Source organism: Neofelis nebulosa, chromosome X, assembly GCF_028018385.1.
Source record: "Neofelis nebulosa isolate mNeoNeb1 chromosome X, mNeoNeb1.pri, whole genome shotgun sequence".
Lineage (NCBI taxonomy): Eukaryota > Metazoa > Chordata > Mammalia > Carnivora > Felidae > Neofelis > Neofelis nebulosa.
Window position 1 is genome coordinate 98,577,393 of NC_080800.1, and position 20,344 is coordinate 98,597,736.

The window sequence follows — 20,344 nt, forward strand, 5'->3', positions numbered from 1 at the left end:
TGACTCACCTTCTTCTTCCCCGCCGGGACCCGGGCGGCCTGGGTCTGTAGCCGTGGGCCTTCCACCCAGGCTCCGCAAGCCCATCCTTCATCTCCCCGGGCAGGTGTGTTTGCAGGAGCTGTCTGGGCACCATCGTCGTTTCTGACCCCAGGATCCTTGCGTGTAAATAGCAATTTTTGAAACCACTTCTGGTATGTATCTTGGTTGATAATCGCGCTATTTCTTTTATTTGTGCATTTTAATAGTGCCAGACGCTGGAGGGAAACTGGGTATTTTTAAAATTTTATTAATTAGTATTCTATTTTACAGCTTTCTATTTTAACGTCTTTGCCTTTGTTATATATTGTAGTCATTTTGTGCATTGTGTATTGTATTTCGCAGTGCATTTTATATTCTATTTTATCGTTATTTTAATTTAATTTATTATTTTATTTTAATTTTGAGTGTATATTTTTTGTTTTTTATTTCAAAAATTTTTAATTGAAGTGTACTGGATCTAAAAAATATTAATTTCACATTCACAGCGTAGTGATTCGACAATAATACGCATTTGGAAATGCTAGCGATGGGGGTGTAGTTAACCATTTGTCACTATACGAAATTAGTGCCATAGTATTAAGTATATTTCCTAATCTATACTTTTCATCTTGGAGTCGTATTTAATTTTTTAACTGGAAGTTTGTACCTCTTATTCCCCTTCACCTATTTTGCCCATCCCCCCATCCCCTACCTTCTAGCAACTTCGTTCGCTCTCTACATTTTTGATTCTCTTTGTTTTGTACATGGATTTTTTTTAAAGATTTCACTTAAAAGTGAAATCATTTGGTATTTGTGTTTCTCTGTGTGACATTTCACCTAGCATAATACCTTCTGCGTCCATCCATGTCGCCACTAATTGGTAAGGTTTCATTCTTCAGTATGGCTCAGTAAATATTCCATTGTGTATACATTCAACCTTTTCTTTATCCATTCATCCATAGAGGGATACTTAAATTGATTCCTTGTCTTCGCTATTGTAAATAATAGTGCAATAAACATAATAGTGAATATATTTTTTCATATTAGTGTTGTTGTTTTCTTTTGGGTAAATGCCCAGAAGTAGAATTACTGTATTGCATTTTTAGTGTTTGAGGAACCTCCACACTGTTTCCCATAGAGGCTGCATCAATTTACATTCTCACCAACAGTGCACAAGGCTTCCCTTCCCTACACATACCCATGTATCACTTGTTTTTTCTGCTTGCGACACTGGGCATTCTGACTGGTGGTAGGCGATATTGTGGTTTTGACTGCATTTCTCTGATATTTAGTGATGTTGAGCATCCTTTAATGTATCCATTGGTCATGTTTTTTTATAAGAAAAATGTTTATTTAGGCACTCTTCCCTTTTTTGATTGGATTTTTGTTTTGGTGTTGGGTTATATGCGTTGATTATAAATTTTGAATATTAACCCCTTATGAGATATACAATTTGCAAATATTTTCTGTATTCTGGAGGTTGCCTTTTTTGTTGTTGATGATTTCCACTGCTGTGCAAAAGCTTTTTAGTTTGATGTAGTCCCATTTATTTATTTTTGCTTTTATTTCCGGTGCCTGGGGAGACAGACATATCCAGAAAAATACTGCTATGGCTGACGTCTGTAAATTTACTGTGTTTTTTTAAAGGAGTTTTATGGTTTCAGATCTTAGATTTAGGGCTTTAATCTATTTTGAGTTTATGTTTGTGTATTGTGCAAGACAGTGGTCCAGTTTTATTCTTTTGCATGTAGCTTTTCATTTTCCCAGCACCATTTATTGAAGAGACTATTTTTTCCCCGTTGTATATTCTTGTCTCCTTTGTGATCGATTAATTGACCATATAAGCTTGGGTTTATTTCTGGGCTGTTATGTTCTATTGACCTATGTGCCTGTGTTTTTGCCACTTTGCTTTAATTACTATCCCTTTGTAGTATAGTTTGAAATCTGGGATTGGGATACCTCCAGATTCGTTCTTAAGATTGCTTTGGCTAGTCTGATTCTTTCGTGGTTCCAAGAAATTTTAGGTTCATTTGTTCTGAATCTGTGAATTCATTCCCAATGACATGGATGGAGCTGGGGAGCATAATGCTATATGTATATACTCATATGCAGAATTTAAGAAGCAAACCAAATGAGCAAAGGAAAAAAAAAGAGAGAGAGGGAAACAAGCCAAAAAATGGACCGTTAACTGTAAAGAACAAACTGTTGGTTACCAGAGGGGAGGTGGGTGGAGGGATGGGCGAAAGAGGTGACGGGGATTAAAGACTGCGCTTGTCTCGTTGAGCACTGGGTGGCGTATGTAATTGTTGAATCATTATATTGTACACCTGAAACTAACGTAACACTGTATGTTAACTATACTGGAATTAAAATAAAACTTAACCAAACACACTATGGTATTTTCATAGTGATGGCATTAAAGCTGTGGGTTGCTTTGTGTATTATAGACATTTTAATCATATTAATTCTTCCAATCTCTGATCATAGTATATCTTTCTATTTGTTTCATCTTCAATTTCTTTTTTCATTAGAATTTTTTTTTCCTTTTGCTTATTGAAGTAGTTGACATACAATGTTATTAGTTTCAGGTATACAACTTGGTGATTGGAGAATTCTGTACATAATGCATTATGTAATGCTCATCACATAAGTGTAGTTATCATCTGGCACCACACATTATTACAATATCATTGACTATATTTTCTATGCTGTACCATTCATCTCTGTGACATTTATTTTATAACTGGTAGTTCCTCTTTTTTTAAATTTTTTAAATGTTTATTTATTTTTGAGAGAAGAGAAAGAGAGACGGAATGTGAGCTGGGGAGGGGCAGAGGGAGAGGGAGACACAGAATCTGAAGCAGGCTCCAGGCTCCCAGCTGTCAGCAGAGTGCTCAATGTGGGGCTCAGACTCACGAACTGCCAGATCATGACCTGGGCCGAAGTTATGCGCTTAACCAGGCGCCCAGTAGTTTCTTCCTCTTAATTCCCTTCACCTATTTTGCCTATTCCATCCCTCACCCCCTTTCCTCTGGAAACCACCAGTTTTTTCTCTGGGTTTATAAGTCTGTGTCTGGTTTATCTTTGGGTTTGTTTATGAATTTGTTTTTTAGAATCCACATATAGGCGAAATCATATGGTATTTGTCTTTCTCTGACTTATCTTATGCAGCATAATACCCATAAGGTCCACCCATATTTTTGTGAGTGGCAAGAATTCATTCTTTTTAAATTTTTATTTATTTTCAGAGAGAGAGAGAGAGTTGGGGGGCATGAGCAGGGGAGGGGCAGAGAGAGAATCCCAAGCAAACTCTGTGCTGTCATGCATATCCTGACTCAGGGCTTGATCTCCTGAACCATGAGATCATTACCTGATCCCAAATCAAGACTCAGATGTTTAACCCACTGAGCCACCCAGGGACCCCAATTTCATTCTTTTTTATGGCTGAGTGATATTCCATTAAAATGTGTATTTCACATCTTCTTTATTCATCTATCAGTGGACACAGGTTGCTTCAATATCTTGCCTCTGTAAATAATCCTGCAGTAAAGATAGGAATCCATATATCTTCTTGAATGAGTGGTTTTACATTCTTTTGTATATACCAGCAATGGAATTATTGGATTATGCAGTATTTTCTTTTTCTTTTAATCTTTATTTATTTTGAGAGAGAGAGAGCACGCCAGTAGCGGGGAGAGGCAGAGACAGGAGAGAGAGAATCCCAAGCAGGCCCCATGCTGTCAACACAGAGCCTGATGCGGGGCTCGATCTCACAGACTGTGAGATTGTGACCTGAGCCGAAATCAAGAGTCAGACCCTTAACTGACTGAGCTGCCCGGGCGCCCCTGGATCATACCTATTTTCTATTTTTAGTTCTTTGAGGAACTTTCATAGTGTTTTCCACAGTGGATGCACCAATTTACATTTCCGCAAACAGTGCGCAAGGGTTTCCTTTTCTCTACATCCTCACCACCAGTTATTTCTTGACTTTTTGATATTAGCTATTTTGACTGGTGTGAAGTGATATCTCATGTTGTTTTGATTTGCATTTCTTGAGAACTAGTGATGCTAAGTATTTACCATCTGTATGTGGTTTTTGGAAAATGTACTGTTTTAATTACGATAGCTTTGCAGTATAACTTGAAATCTGGGATTGTGATATGTCCAGCCTTCTTCTTTCTCAGGATTGCCTTGGCTATTCGGGGTCTTTTGTAGTTCCATACAAATTTTAGGATCATTTGTTCTAATTTTGTGACAAATACTGTTGGTATTTTGATAGGTATTGCACAGAATCTGTAGATTGGTTTGGGTAGTAATGGACATTTTAACAATATTAATTTTTCTAATCAGTGAGCAGGGAATATATCTTACCGTTTATTTCTGTCGTGTTCAATTTTTTTTAAATCAGTGTTTTATGGTTTTCAGATTATAGGTCTTTCAACTCCTTGGTTAAATTTATTCCTAGGCAATTTTTTCTGATGCAATTGTAAATGGGATTGTTTTCTTAATTTTCTTTCTGACATTTTGTCATTATTGTGTCTAAACACAATAGATATCTGTATATTGATTTTGTGTCCTGCATGTTTATCGGATTTATTTATTAATTCTAGTAGTTTTTTTGGGGTTTTTTTATACATAGTATATTCTGTAGTGTATAGGGTCACATCATCTGCAAATAGTGACTGTTTTACTTCTTCCTTACCAATTTGGATGCCATTTATGTATTTTTTTTGTCTGATTTCTGTGCTAGTACTTACAATACCATATTAAATAAAAAGGATCCTTGCCTTCCTGATCTTAGAGGAAAACCTTTCAGCTTTTTAATATTGAGTACAACGTCTGTTGTTTGTCATACATGGCCTTTATTGTGTGTTGGTACGCTCCTTTTATACCTGCTTTGTTGGGAGTGGTCCTCATGAATGGATGCTGAATTTTATTAAATGTTTTTTCTGCATCTATTGAGATGATCCTATGTTTTCATCTTTCATTTCGTTTTTTTAAGTTTATTTATTTAGAGAAAGAGAGAAAGAACATGGGGGGAGGGGCAGAGAGAGAGAGAGAGAGAGAGAGAATCTCAAACAGGCTCTGCACTGTCAGCACAGAGCCCAATGCGGGGCTCGAACCCAAGAACCGTGAGATCATGAGCTGAGCCAAAATCAAGAGTCTTTTTCTTCTTGATGAGACTGGAGAAAGGTTTATCAATTGTATCTTTTCAAAGCGTCATTTCCTAATTTCCTTAATCTTTAATATTGTCTTTTTGGCCTCTAGATCATTTATTTCCACTCTTTATTATTTCATTTATTCTGCTAAATTTGAGCTTCATTTTCTCTTTTACTAGCTCTGTTAGATATATGGTTAGACTTTTTTGAGATTTTTCTTGTTTCTTGAAGTAGACCTATATTGCCATAATCTTCCTTCTTAGAACTACTCTGCTGTGTCCCATAGGTTTTGAATTGTTGTGTTTTCAGTTTCATTTATCTCTAAGTATTTTTTATCTTTCCTTTTTGATTTCTTCATTGACCCATTGGTTGTTTAGTAGCATGTTGTTTAGTTTCCACATGTTTTGTTTTTCTGTGTCTTTTTTGGTAACAGATTTTGTTTCATAACTTTGCGATCCATCTTTAAAGATGCTTCTGCTATGATTTCAGTCTTCTAAAATTTATTGAGACTTATTTTGTGGCCTACCACAAGATCTATCCTGGAGAATGTTCCATGTGCACTTGAAGGTGAATTCTGCCTTTTTCTTTTTAAACATTTATTTATTTATTTTTGAGAGAGCGAGAGTGTGTGTGCGTGCGGGCACAGGGAGGGAGGGGCAGAGAGAGGGAGACAGAGGATCCGAAACAGGCTTGGCATTGTGAGCACAGAGCCCAATGTGGGGCTCGAACCCATAAGCCGTGAGATCATGACCTGAGCCGAAATTGAGAGTCAGCTGCTTAACCCACTGAGCCACTCAGGTGCCCCAAGCTGTTTTGAATGGAATGTTCTGTATATCTCTGTTAAGTCCATCTCGTTTAATGTGTCATTGAAAGCCACAGTTTCAGGGGCCCCTGGGTGGCTCAGTCGGTTGAGCATCCCAACTTTGGCTCAGGTCGTGATCTCGTGTTCATGAGTTGAAGCCCCGTGTCGGGCTCTGTGCTGACAGCTCAGAGCCTGGAGCTTGCTTCGGATTCTGTGTCTCCCTCTCTCTCTCTGCCCCTCCCCCAGTCGCACTCTGTCTCTCTCTGTCTCAAAAAAAAAAAAAAAATGTCAAAAAAAAAGCGCCACTGTTTCATTATCAGTTTTCTGTCTGGATGATCTATCCATCAATGTAAGTGGGATGTTAAAGTCTTTTATTATTGTTTGCTGCCTGTGTCTCCCTTTATGTCTGTTAATATTTGCTTATTTAATTAGGTGCTTCTATATTGGATATACAGATATTTACAAATGTTATATCTTTCTGTTGGATTTATGCCTTTATCGTTGTGTAATGCCCTTCCTTCTCACTTACTGCAGTCTTTGATTGATTGATTGATTGATTGATTGATTGAAATTCCAGTGTAGTTTCAGGTGTACAATCTAGTGATCCAGCAGTTCTATGATTACTCAGTGCTCATCATGGTAAGTGTACTCTTAATCCCCTTCACCTGTTTCACCTATCTCCCCCACCCACCTCCCCTCTGGTGACCATCAGTTTGTTCTCCATAGGTAAAAGTCTGTTTTTTTGGTTTGTCTTTTTTTGTTTTATTTCTCCAATTCCATACGTGACTTAAATCATGTAGTATTTGTCTTTCTCTTACCGACTTACTTCGTTTAGCATTATACTCTGTAGATCCATTAATATTGTTGCAAATGGCAAGATTTCATGGTTCTTCATGCCTGAGTAATATTCCATTGTGTATATACACTACTTTATATATGTTTATATATACATTTTTTTCTTAAATGTTTATTTTTTGAAACAGAGAGAGCATGAGCGGGGGAGGGGCAGAGAGAAAGGGGACAGAGAATCAGAAGCCAGCTCTGTGCTGATAGCAGTGCGCCTGACGCAGGGCTCGAACTCAGGAACTGTGAGATCGTGGCCTGAGGTGAAGTCGGACGTGCAACTGACTGAGCCACCCAGGCATCCCTATAATGTATATGTTTTTAAAGTAATCTCTGCACCCAGTGTGGGGCTTGAACTCATGAGCTGGTGATCAAGAGTCACATGCTCTACTGACTGAGCCAGCCGGGCATCCGGACAGACAACACTTCTTTTTAATCCATTCATCCATTGGTGTTCACTTGGGCTGCTTCCATAGCTCGACTATTGTAAATAATGCTGCAATAAACAAAGGGGTACATATATCTTTTCAGAGAAGTGTTTTTGTATTCTTTGGGTAAATACCCAGTAGTGGAGTTTCTGAATCATACAGTAATTTTATTTTTAATTTTTTGAGGCACCCACATACTGTTTTCCATGGTGGCTGCACCAGTTTGCATTCCCACAAACAGTGCACGAGGGTTCCTTTTTCTCCACATCCTCGCCAACATCTGTTGTTTCTTGCGTTTTTGATTTTAGCAATTCTGACAGGTTTGAGGTGATAGATCTCATTGTGGTCTTGATTTGCATTTCCCTGATACTTAGTGATGTTGAGCTACAGTCTTTAACATCTAATTCTTCTGATATAATCATTGCTGCCATTGCTACCCAGGTTTTTGTTTTGTTTTGTTTTGTTTGTTTTTTGCTTCCATTTGCGTAGAATATCTTTTTCCATCCCTTCTCTTTCAGTCTCTTCTTGGGCCTGAAGTGAGTCTCTTGTAGGCACCATATGGATGGATTTTTTTTTTTTTTTTATCAATTCAGTCACTCTGGTTTTTCCCCCCCCGTATGTCTTTCCATTGGCGCATGTACTTCATTTACATTCAGAATATGCTTGTTGACATGTATGTACTTATTGCTCTTCTGTTCATTGTTTTCTGGTTGTTTCTGTAGTTGCCTTTTCTTTCTGTTCTTGCTCTGCTCCCTTGATGTTTGATGAATTTCTTTAGTGTTAATGCTTGGATTCCTTTGCCTTTATGTATTGTGTGCCTATTCTAGGCTTTTGGTTTGTGGTTATCGTGATGTTCATTCATAACTTTCTATGCACGTAGCAATCTGTATTAAGTTGGTGGTCACTTAAATTTGAACACATTCTGAAAGCACAACATTTGTACCCCCCTTCCAAGTTTTATATGAAAGATGTCATATTTTCTGTGGTTTTATTTTGTGTATTCCTTGACTAATTGTTCAGATATAATTGATTTTATGACTTTTATTTTTTATCCTTCATGCTTTCTAAATAAATGATGGACCTCCTGTCTCTACTATATGTTTGCTTTCACCAGTGAAATTTTTCCTTTCATAATTTTCTTCTAGTTATGGTCTTTTGTGTTTTATGCTTAAATGTGTCCATTTGACATCTCTTGAATAGTTGTTTTAGTAGTGATGAGCTGTTTTAAGCTTCGTTTGTCTATGAAACTCTTTGTCTCTCCTTCGATTCTGAATACTCTACCTTGCCAGGAGAGTATTTTCGGTTGTAGATTTTTTTCTTCCTTTAAGCACATGGAATATATCTTGTCACTGTCTTTTGGCCTGCACAGTTACTGCTGAAAAGTCAGCTGATAGCCTTAATGGGTTTCCCTTGCATGTAACTGCTTTTCTCTTGCTGCTTTAAGATTCTCTCTTTAATTTTGACATTTTACTAGTTGCATGTCTTGGTGTGGACTGCCTTGTGTTCATCGTGTTTGGGGCTGTCTGTGCTTCCTGAACCTTGATGTCTGTTTTCTTCCCCAGATTAAGAAGTTTTTCAGCTATTATTTCTTCCAGTTAGTTTTCTGCCTCCCTTCCCTCTCTTCTCCTTCCAGGAGGCCCATTATGCAAATGTTACTATGCTTGATGTTGTCACAAAGGTTCCTTAACCTATCCTCAGCTTTAAAAATTCTGTTTTCTTTTTGCTGCTCAGTGTGGTTGCTTTCTGTTACCCAGTCTTCCAGCTTGCTGATGCATTCTTCTGCATCCTCTAACTTGCTGCTTATTTCCTCTCTGGTATATTTTTCAGTTCAGTTATTGCATTCTTCAGGCCTGATTGGTTCTTTTTTTTTTTTTTTTTTTTTAATTTTATCTGTTTATTTTGCACGAGAGAGACAGTGCAAGTGGGGGACAGGCAGACAGACAGGGAGGGCGAGAGAATCCCAAACAGGCTCTGCACTGCCAGCAGAGAGCCTGATGTGGGGCCCAAACTGACAAACCGCGAGATCATGACCAGAGCCAAAATCAAGAGTTTTGTTGATTATCTTCTTTGCTGTGGAGAACATTTTATTTTGACGCAGTCACAATAGTTTAGTTTTACTTTTGTTTCCCTTGCCTCAGTAGACCTACCTAGAAAAAAGGTGCTGTGGCCAATGTCAGATAAGTTACTGCCTGCTCTTACAGGATTTTTATGGTTTTAGGTCTTTAATCCATTTCAAATTTTTTAAAATGTTTTTATTTATTTTTGAGACAGAGACAGAGCATGAGCAGGGGAGGGGCAGAGAGAGAGGGAGGCACAGAATCGGAAGCAGGCTCCAGGCTCTGAGCTGTCAGCACAGAGCCCGACGTGGGGCTCTAACTCACAGACTGTGAGATCATGACCTGAGCTGAAGTCGGACGCCCAACCGACTGAGCCACCCAGGAGCCCTGGTCTTTAATCCATTTCAAATTTATTTTTGTGTATGGTGTAATAAAGCAGTCCAGTTTCATTCTTTTGGATGTTGGTTTTCAGTTTTCCCAATGCCATTAGGTGAAGAGACTGTCTTTTTCTCATTGTATATTCTTGCCTACTTTGTCTTAGATTAATTGACCGTAAGAGTGTGGGTTTATTTCTGGGTTTTCTATTTTATTCCACTGATACGTGTACCTGTTTTTGTGCCACTACCATACTGTTTTGATTTCTGCAGCTTTGTAATATAATTCAAAGTCTGGAATTGTGATGCATCTGCCTTTGCTTTTTATTTTTCTTTTCTTTTCTTTCTTTTTTTTGTCCTAAAGATTTTATTTATTTTTAAGTAATCTCTATACCTACCATGGGGCTTGAACTTACAACCCTGAGATCAAGAGTTGCATGCTCTACTGACTAAGCCCATCAGGCATCCCTTTGCTTTTCTTTCTCAAGATTGCTTTGGCTATTCTGGGTCTTTTGTGGTTCTATACAGATTTTAGGATTATTTGTTCTAGTTCTGTGAATAATGCTGTTGGTATTTTGATAGACATTGCATTAAGTATGTGGGTTGCTTTGGGTATTAAAGACTTTTGTTATTAAGTAGGCTCTATGCCTAATGTAGGGCTTGATCTCACAACCCCAAGATTAAGAGTCACATGCTCTACTGACTGTACCAGCCAGGTGCCCCCTAATATAGACACTTTAACAATATTTGTTCTTCTGATCCATGAGCACGGAATATCTTTTCATTTTTTGTGTCATCTTCAATTTCTTTTGTCAGTGTTTTATACTTTTTGGAGTACAATTCTTTCACCTCTTTGGTTAGGTTTATTCCTGGGTGTCTTACTATTTTTGGTGCAGTTGTAAATGGGATTGTTTTCTTAACTTCTCTTTCTTCTGATTTATTATTGGTGTATAGAAATGTAACAGATTTCTGTACATTTCTAGCAGTTTTTTAAATTTTTACAGATGTTTTATTTATTTTTGAGAGACAGAGACAGAGAATGAGTGGGGCAGGGGCAGAGAGAGAGGGAGACGCAGAATCTGAAACAGGCTCCAGGCTCTGAGCTGTCAGCACAGAGCCCGACACTGGGCTCCAACTCGTGAACTCCAAGATCATGACCTGAGCCGAAGTCGGACTCCTAACCGACTGAGCCACCCAGGCGCCCCTCGAGCAGTTTGTTTGGTGGAGTCTTTCAGGTCTTCTCTGTATAATCTGTAGATAGTGAAAGTTTTACTTCTTCTTACTGATTTGAATGCCTTTGATCTCCTTGTTTTGTCTGTTTGTTGTCACTAGGACTTCCAGTACTATGTTGAATAAAAGTGGTGGGAGTGGATATGCTGGTCTAGTTCCTGACCTTAGGGGGAAAGCTCTCAGTTTTTCTTATTAAGGAGGATGTTGGCTGTGGGTTTTTCATCTATGGCCTTTATTATGTCGAGGTATGTTGCCTCTAAACCTACTTTGTTGAGGGTTTTTATCATCAATGGATGTTGTACTTTGTCCAGGGCTTTTTCTGTGTATGTTGAAATGACCGTATGGTTCCTATCCTTTCTGTTACTGATGTGACGTATCACGACTGATTTACATGTATTTAACCAACCTTGCAATGCAGGAATGAATCCTAATTGATCATAGTGAATGATTTTTTAAGGTACTCTGGGATTCTGTTTAGGGGTATCTTGTTGAGGATTTTTGCATCTATGTTTATCAGAGATACTGGCTTGTGGTTCTCTTTTTTGTGGTGTTTTTACCTGGTTTTGGTATCAGGGTAATGTTGACCTCATAGAATTAATTTGGAAGTTTTCTTTCCTTTTCTAATTTTTGGAATAGCTTGAGAAGAATAGGTATCAACTCTTTAAATGTTTGGTAGAATTCGTACGTGAAGCTGTCTGGTACTGGAATTTTTTTTGTTGGGAGTTTTTTTGATGTGATTCAATTTCTTTGCTGGTTATCGGCCTGTTCATATTTTCTCTTTCTTCCTCTTTCAGTTTTGGTAGTTTTTTTGGCAAATGTTTTTTTTTTAATGTTTATTTATTTATTTGGAGAGAGAGAGTGTGTGTGTGAGCGGGGGAGAGGCAGAGAGAGACAGGGGGAGAGAGAGAATCTCCAGCAGGCTCCGTCCTGTCAGAGAACAAACCATGAGATCATGACCTGATGTTAGAAAGTGGTCCAGTTTCATTTTTGCATGTAGCTGCCTCGTTTTCCCAGCATCATTTATTGAGGACACTGCCTTTTCCCTATTTTATATTATCACTTCCTTTGCATAGATTAATTGGTGTTATAAATGTGGGTTTATTTCTGAGCTACCTATTCTGTTCCATTGAGCTCTGTGTCTGCTTTTTTTGTGTGTGCCCGTACCGCACTGTTTTGATTACTGTAGTTCCGTGGTATAGCTTGAAATCTGGGAGTATGTCACTTCTAGCTTTGTTCTTCTTCCTCGAGAGTGCTGTGGCTATTCGGGGTCTTCTGTGGTTCTATACAAATTTTAGGAAAATTTTCTTCTAATCCTGTGAAAAATGACATTTGTATTTTGGTAGGGGTTGAATTGAATCGGTAGACTGCTTTGGGTAGTATAAACATTTTAACAATATTAATTCTTCCATCCATGGAAGATATGATTTATCTTTCTCTTCATTTGTATTCAATTTCTTTCATCAGTATCTTAATAGTTTTCAGATCACATATCTTTAGCCTCCTTGGTTGCATTCATTCTTAGGTATTTTATTCTCTTTGATACAATTGTAAATGAGATTATTTTCTTAATTTCTCTTTCTGCTATTTCATTATTACCGTATAGAAATGGAACTGATTTCTTTTCTCTTTAATTAATTTTTAAAGTAAGCTCTACGCCCAATGTGGTGCTTGAATTCATAACCCTGATATCAAGAGTCACACGCTCTACTAACTGAGCCAGCCAGGCACCCCTGGAACACATTTCTCTTTTTATTTTTTAAAATTTGTTTTCTATGTTTTTAGCTTAGAGAGAAAACGCATGAGCATGGAAGAGGGGCAGAGGGAGAGAGAGACTCTTAAGCAGGTGGAGCCCTATACGAGGCCCGATCCCATGACCCTGGGATTGTGACCTGAGATGAAATCAAGAGTCGGGCACTCGGGCGCCTGGGTGGCTCAGTCGGTTAGGCGTCCGACTTCAGCTCAGGCCACGTTCTCACGGTTCGTGGTTCGAGCCCTGCGTCGGGCTCTGTGCCCACAGCTCAGAGCCCGGGGCCTGCTTCGGATTCTGTGTCTCCCTCTCTCTGGCCCTCCCCCGCTCACACTGTCTCACTCTCTCTCTCAAAAAGAAATAAACATTAAAAAAATTAAAAAAAAAAAAAAAAAGAGTCGGACACTCAACTGACTGAGCTACCCAGGTGCCCCCGGAACAGATTTCTTTATATTGATTTTGTATCCTGCAACCTTACTGAATTTTAAAAGTTAGTTTTAATAGTTTTTTTTTGTGGGGTCTTTAGTATTTTCTATATATATCATCATGTCATTTGCAAATAGTGACAGGTTTTGTGTTTTTTTTGTCCTATGGTGTGGTTTGAACTTGTAATATGTTGAAGAAAAGTGGTGAGCGTTAGCATCCTTGTTTTGTTCCTGGTCTTAGAAGAAAAGCTTTGAGTTTGCCATTGAGTATTATGTTACCTGTGAGTTTGTTACCCTATGGCCTTTATTACATTGATTTATGTTACCTTTATAACCATTTTATTCAGGCTTTTTGTCATATAAGCAGTAAAGACAAAAAAAAGAAAAGATGCAAATCACTAAAGTTGAAAATAAAAGAGGGACATCACCACAGATGTTACAGAAATAGAGTGAGGGAATACTATGAATAATTGTATGCCAACAAATTAGGTAACATAGATAAAATGAACAAATTCATAAAAAGACACAAAGTACTGATCCTGTTTAAAGGAGAATCAGAAAATTTGAATGAATGTTTTAAAAGTAAAGAGATCAGGGGTGCCTAGGTGGCTCAGTCGGTTAAGTGTCCAACTTCAGCTCAGGTTATGACCTCGTGGTTCCTGAGTTCGAGCCCTGCATCGGGCTCTGTGCTGCCAGCGTGGAGCCTGAAGCCTGCTTCAAATTCTGTGTGTCTCCCTCTGTCTCTGCCCCTCCCCCTCTCGCTCTCTATCTCTCTCTCTCAAAAATAAATAAACATTAAAAGTAAAGAGATCAGTTGGGTGGCTCAGTCTGTTAAGCGGCCGACTGCTGGTTTCGGCTCAGGTCATGATCTCACAGTTTGTGGGTTCAGGCCCTGTGTTGTGCTGGCTTGGGATTCTCTCTCTGCTCCTCCCCTGCTTGCTTGCTCACTCTCTCTCTCTTTCTCTCTCTCTCTCTCAAAATAAATAAATGAAACATTTTACAAACGTAAAGAGCTTATATTAGTAATACATTTCCCACAGAAAAACAAAAGCAAACAAAAGCATTATCATAAATGGATGTTGAATTTTGACAAATGTTTTTTCTGCATCTGCTGAAATGATAGTATGATTTTTATCCTTCATTTTATGAATGTGAATCACATTGATTTATATGAATGTGAGTTATCTTTGCATCCCTGGAATAAATCCCATGTGATTGTGGTATAAGGTCCTTTTAATTCAACTTCCTAATATTTTGTGGAATAATTTTGCATCCGTGTTATTAACAAGGGGTGTTTGCCTCCAATTGTGTTTTTGGTAATGTCTTTGGTTTTGGTATCAGGTAATAACTCCTCTGTAGAATGAATTTGGAGGTGTTCTTTCTCTTTAGTTTTTGGGAATGGTTTGGGAAGGATGGGTATTAACTCTTCTTTAAATGTTTTGTAGAATTTGCCTGGGAAACCATCTGGTCCTGAACTTTGTGGGGAGTTTTTGATTACTGATTCAAATTACTGATTTTATTACTTGTAATTGTTCTGTTTAGATTCTCTACTTCTCATTCCATCTTGGAACGTTGTGTTTCTAGAAATTTATCACATATAATTTTTCATAATTGTCTCTTACACCCTTTGTATTGCTGCAATGTCAGTTATAACTTTCTCTTTCATTTATGAATTTATTTGAGTCCTCTTTTTTTCCTTGCTTGATGAGTCTGGCTAAAGGTTTATCAGTTTTATTTGTCTTTTTAAAGCACCAGGTCTTCGTTTCTTGAATCTTTTTAATTATTTTTTTTATTCACTATTTCATTTATTTCTGCTCTGAGTTTTATTATTTCCTTCCTTTTACTAACTTTTAGGGTTTTTTGCTCTTCTCTTTCTAGTTTCTTTAGGCGTAAGCTTAGATTGTTTGAGATTTTTTGTTTGTCTCTTGAGATGGGCTTGTATAGCTATAAGCTTTCCTCTGAGAACTTTTTTTGTTGCTTTCTGTAGATTTTTGGAATATTGTATTTCTTTTTTCGTTTGTCTCCAGGTATTTTTTTAATTTTTTTTGAGTTATTCAGTGACCCATTGTTTGTTTAGAAGCCTGAAGTTTAGCCTCTGAGTGTGTTTTTTCGTTTTCTTGTAATTGGTTTCTAGTTTCATACCGTTTTGGTCAGAAATCATGCTTGATACAATTTCGGTCTTCTTAAATTCATTGAGACTTGTTTTGTGTCCTAACATGTGATCTATCCTGGAGAATGTTCCGTGTATACTTGAAAAGAATGTGAGATTTTGCTCTTTGGGGATGGTATGTTCTGTACATATATGTTAAGTTTATCTAAGTGAATGTGTTGTGTAAGACTGCTGATCCCATATTGATTTTCTGTCTGGATGATCTGTCTATTCATGCAGGTGGAATTAAAGCTCTCTACTATTACTGCACTGTTATGAATTTCTCCCTTTACGTATGGTAATGTGCCGTATATATTTAGTGCTCTTATGTTGGGCATGTAGGTATTTACAAATGTTGTATCCTCGTGTTAGATTTATCCCTTTATCTTTACATAATGCCTTTCTGTTGTTGCTTATGACAGTCTTTGTTTTCGAGTCTATTTTTGTGTTATATAAGTATTGCCACCCCAGCTTTCCTTTTGTTTTCATTTGTATGGAATATCTTTTTCTGTTACTTTTCTTTCAGTCTGTATGTGTCTTTGGGTCTGAAGTGACTGTCTTGTAAGCAGCGTATAGATAGATCTTGTTTTTCTGTCTATTTAGTCACACTCTGTCTTTTGATTGGACAATTTAGTTCACTTACATTGAAAGTAATTCTTCAAAAAAAATGTTTTTAATATGTATTTACTTTTGGGAGAGCACAAGCGGAGGAGGGGCAGACAGAGGGGGACGGAGGATCCGAAGTGGGCTCTGCGCTGACAGGCCGACAGCAGCGAGTCCGATGTGGGGCTTGAACTCACGAACTGTGAGATCATGATGGGAGCTGATGGCAGATGCTCAACCGACTGAGTCACCCAGGTGCCCTTACATTGAAAGTAATTATTGGGGTGCCTGGGGGGCCCAGTTAAGTGTCTGACTCTTGATTTCTGTTCAGGTCATGATCCCAGGGTCGTGGCATTGAGCCCTACATCGGGCTCCATGCTGACTATGGAGCCCGCTTAAGATGCGCTCTCTCTCTCTCTCTCTCTCCCCCCTGCCCCTCTGCCCCTCTCCCCCCCCCATCTAAGATAAATAAATAATTTATAAAAATAAAAAAATAACTAATTATTGATAGGTATGTACTTATTGCCATTTTCTTATCGTTTTCTTCTTTTTGTGTGTGGTTTTGTTTTTGTAGTTTTCTGTTCCTTTCTTATTATCTTGTTCTCTTTGCTGGTAGTTTCTGGACTTCATTTAGTGTATGTTTTGATTCCTTTTTTTTTTAAATTTTTTGGTCTCTGTTACAGGTTTTTGGTTCGTGGTTGCCATGAGTTTCATATATAACCTACCATGTATACATACAGCAGTCTTTTAAGTTGATGGTTGCTTAACTGAACACATTCTAAAAGCATTGCATTTTAATTCAGGTAGATCCACTATCTTTACTATGTTTTCTTTTATCAGTGAGATCTTTACTTTCCTACTTTTCTTACTTCCAGTTATGGCTTTTTCTTTCCTTTCCACTTAAAGAAGTCCTATCAGTGAGATCTTTACTTTCCTACTTTTCTTACTTCCAGTTACGGCTTCTTCTTTCTTTTCCACTTAAAGAAGTCCCTTTAACATTTTTTTGTAAGGGTAGCTTATTGGTGGTGAACTCCTTTAATTTTTGTTTGTCTGGAAGACTGTTTTTTCTTTCCTTCACTTGTGAGTGATAACCTTGCTGGGGAGAGTATTGTTGGTCCAGATTTTTTCCTTTCAGCACTCTGAATATATCCTGCCACTCTTTTCTGGCCTGTAAATTTTCTGTTGAAAAACAGCTGATAGTTTTACACAGGCTCCCTAGTATATAACTATTTGCTTTCTCTTGCTGCTTTTAACATTCTCTCCTTATCTTAAAGTTTTGACCTTTTAATTACTTGTGTCTTGGGGTGGACCCCTTTTGCTTCATCTTGTTTAGGGTTTTCTGTCCTACCTGTATCTATCTGTAAGCAGCATATAGATAGATCTTGTTTTTCTGTCTGTTTAGTCACGCTCTGTCTTTTGATTGGACAGTTTGGTTCATTTACATTGAAAGTAATTCTTTAAAAACAATTTTTTAAATGTGTATTTACTTTGGGGAGAACACAAGCGGAGGAGGGGCAGAGAGAGGGGGACAGGGGATCCGAAGTGGGCTCTGTGCTGACAGGCCGACAGCAGCGAGCCCAGTGTGGGCTCTTTTCCCTTCCCTGGGTTAAAGAAGTGTTCGCTTATTATTTCTTCAAATAAACTTTCTGCCCTTTTCTTTCTCTTTTCACCTTCGGGGACCCAGATAACGTGAAGGTTATTACACTTGGTGGTGTTCCGATGGCCCTTTAGCCTGTCCTCAGTTTTTAAAATTATTTTTTCTTTTTGCTGTTCAACTTGGATGAACACCACCACCCTGTGTTCCAGATCACTGATCCATTTCTCTGCCCCCTCTAGTCTGCTGTTGATTCTGCTGAGTGTATTCTTCATGTCAGGGGGACGTTGCGGTGGGGGGAGCGGGGCTAGCAAGGTGGATGGAGACTGTCAGATCTGGCGCCCACTGGCACGGGAGGGCTAGGCAGAAGGAGGGCAAGGAAAATGGTATCCTCTAGGGCTTGCATTTCTTTAGACAGTTCCCACCGATCCCTTCCCTTTCAGCACCTCCCCCCAAATTAGTCACATCTCCTGCATGTGTGTCACATGAGCTTTTCAAACTATAGCCCGTGTGCTTTATTTTGGGCTGAGTGATCGATAGTGTGCTAGACTTTTAAGAGCAGAGGTTCCCTTTTCTATAGCCCTCTGGCTCTCCCAGAGGTAAACCCTGGTGATTTTCAAAGCTCCCGCATTTAAGCCTCTTAGGCTTCCCTGTCTTTCAAAGGCAGACATTATGGGGGCTTGTCCTCCTGGCGCAGGGTCTCTGGGCAGGGGGCAGGTGCCTGATAAGGAGCTTGACTACCTCAGTCCCTATGGAGGACCTGTGCATCTGTGACATTCCTCTTTGCGGTTTTCTGCACTAGGGTATGTGTCCTAACCTGACCGCACTCTCTGTTCCTCCTATCCTTTTTGCTGTGGCTTTTTCTTTATATCTTTAGCTGTGAAAAATTTTCTCTGCTAGCCTTGAAGAATTTTCTCTGCTAGCCTTGAGCTTGTTCCCAGAGAGAGTTACTCTGTATGTAATTGTAGTCTTTGCGTGTTGGTGGAAGGAGGTTGAGCTTAGGATCCTCCTACTTCTCCATCTTGATTTCACCTCCTCCCTCTTTTTTTGTGGTGAGGACATCTTAAGATCTATTTTATTATGAGCTTTTAGGTGTATAATAACATATTGTTAACTGTAGTCACCATGGTGCGTATTGAGTTCCCAGAATTTACTGATCTTATAACTGGAAATTTGTACCCTTTAACCACCTGTTGACTTGGTCAATTAAGTGGCTTGCTTTTGGCAAATTGATTTTTTTTTAATGTTTATTTACTTTTGAGACAGAGTGTGAGTGGGGGAGGGGCAGAGAGAGAGAGGGGGACAGAGCATCCAAAGCGGGCACTGTGCTGACAGCGGCCAGCCTGATGTGAGGCTTGAACCCGTGAACCACGAGATCATGACCTGAGCGGAAGTCGGACGCTCGACCAACTGAGCCACCCGGACACCCCTGGCAAATTGATTTTTGATTGATCAGGAGCCAAATCCATGACTTCTAACACCAAGCAAAGCTGAATAGAACAATATTTCTATCATCATACACTTGCCATCTAGTTGGAAAGATAAGACATATTCAGGTGAAAAGATAAAAGATTCTTGAATTAATTCTGATACGGGGCGGGGGGCGCCCACACCACCGATTCTCAGACACCAGTTGAGTGCTCTGTAATTCAGATCAATTCAGACACTATCTACGCAGAGATAGCATCATATCTCACAGGTTAAGGGTTCCACCTCTCAAGACAGCCCTCCCATCTTCCGACACAAGTCTAGGTTGTCACCTGCGCTTCCGACCAACTGTTTTGGGCTGGTGTCAGTCTATCAATAACCAGTGTTGTACTTGCACTATCCTAATTAGTTCCTATTATGATTGCAAGATGACCTTCAGCTATAAATATCAGGAAACCTTGAAAATGGGGCATAGAGAGGACTTGGATCAAACAGTCATTGCTAGGTTCCTCCCTGTCTACCGTACCGAGTTCATACTACAGTGTAGTTTTCGATGATGATAATTCTTTTTCTGGAGGAGGGCCTCTTTCTGAATTCTTTTAGACAGTTAGGGGGTAGGTCAAAATTTCTTCCTCAGTCTTTTGGGCCTTGATTGTTTTCAGCTTGTAATCATCTTTGTACCAAAGTGGTACATCTTAGGATGGCCTGCCCTTGGTCCCTGCGGTCCCCTTCTCTGAAACTTCCCTGGATGTTTCACACATTAAAAGGTTCCACTGGTAGGTGGTTCCATTTCCGTAAATCATTTTCTTAGTCCTGACAGTGGATCATTTCGGTTAGTCATTTCAGGGAGGTAGTGATGCATGTATTCTCAGTTAGGCCTTATGGTTCAAGTAATAATGTATGAAACGAGAGGCATTTCTATGGAAACAACAGAAAAGTGTGGTTAATGATTGGAGCAAGTTATAAGCCAGTTTCTGGGTTCTGAGTTGAGAACATTTCTAGATGTTAGGGACGAAGCATCTTTAGATAGAGTGAAAGCAGGCAGTAGCATTCTGATAGACTTTCCTGGTTTGTACTTCCAGTGTCTCTGGTGATCCTTTGAGTGACCCACAGAGCAACAGGCATGGAGATGGTCTGTATATGAGCTATCGTGGTGATTTTCTGAAGTTTATAGCAAGTTGTTAATACTCAATTTTCAGGGCTTCGGGAAAAAGGACAATTTTAGTTCTCAGATGATTCCGTGACAACAGGATGGGGAAAATTGGAAATGTTAGCTTGAAGAGTCGTAGCCAGACATTGACGGAAACTAGAAGAATGCAGGATCTAGCCTAGTTTACAAGTAGAAAACAAAACCTCAAAGACAATGAACAGAACTAGATACTAATATTCACAAAGGGGTGTTACTAAAACATAATTTTTCTCCCTAAAATCACCCTCATTTTCCAAAGACAGCCAAATTAAGATTAATTTGTTTGCAAAACCTGGCC

At 38.9% G+C, this 20,344-nt stretch overlaps 1 long non-coding RNA gene across 1 annotated transcript in view; it reads left to right on the forward strand.

Annotated features, from left to right (window-relative positions):
• The first annotated feature begins 71 nt into the window (after positions 1 to 71).
• LOC131502821 (uncharacterized) overlaps positions 72 to 20,344 on the forward strand; it is a 67,428-nt gene continuing 47,155 nt past the window's right edge. The window contains exon 1 of the long non-coding RNA XR_009257200.1: positions 72 to 191. This is a non-coding gene — a long non-coding RNA (uncharacterized LOC131502821). The remainder of the gene's footprint in view (positions 192 to 20,344) is intronic.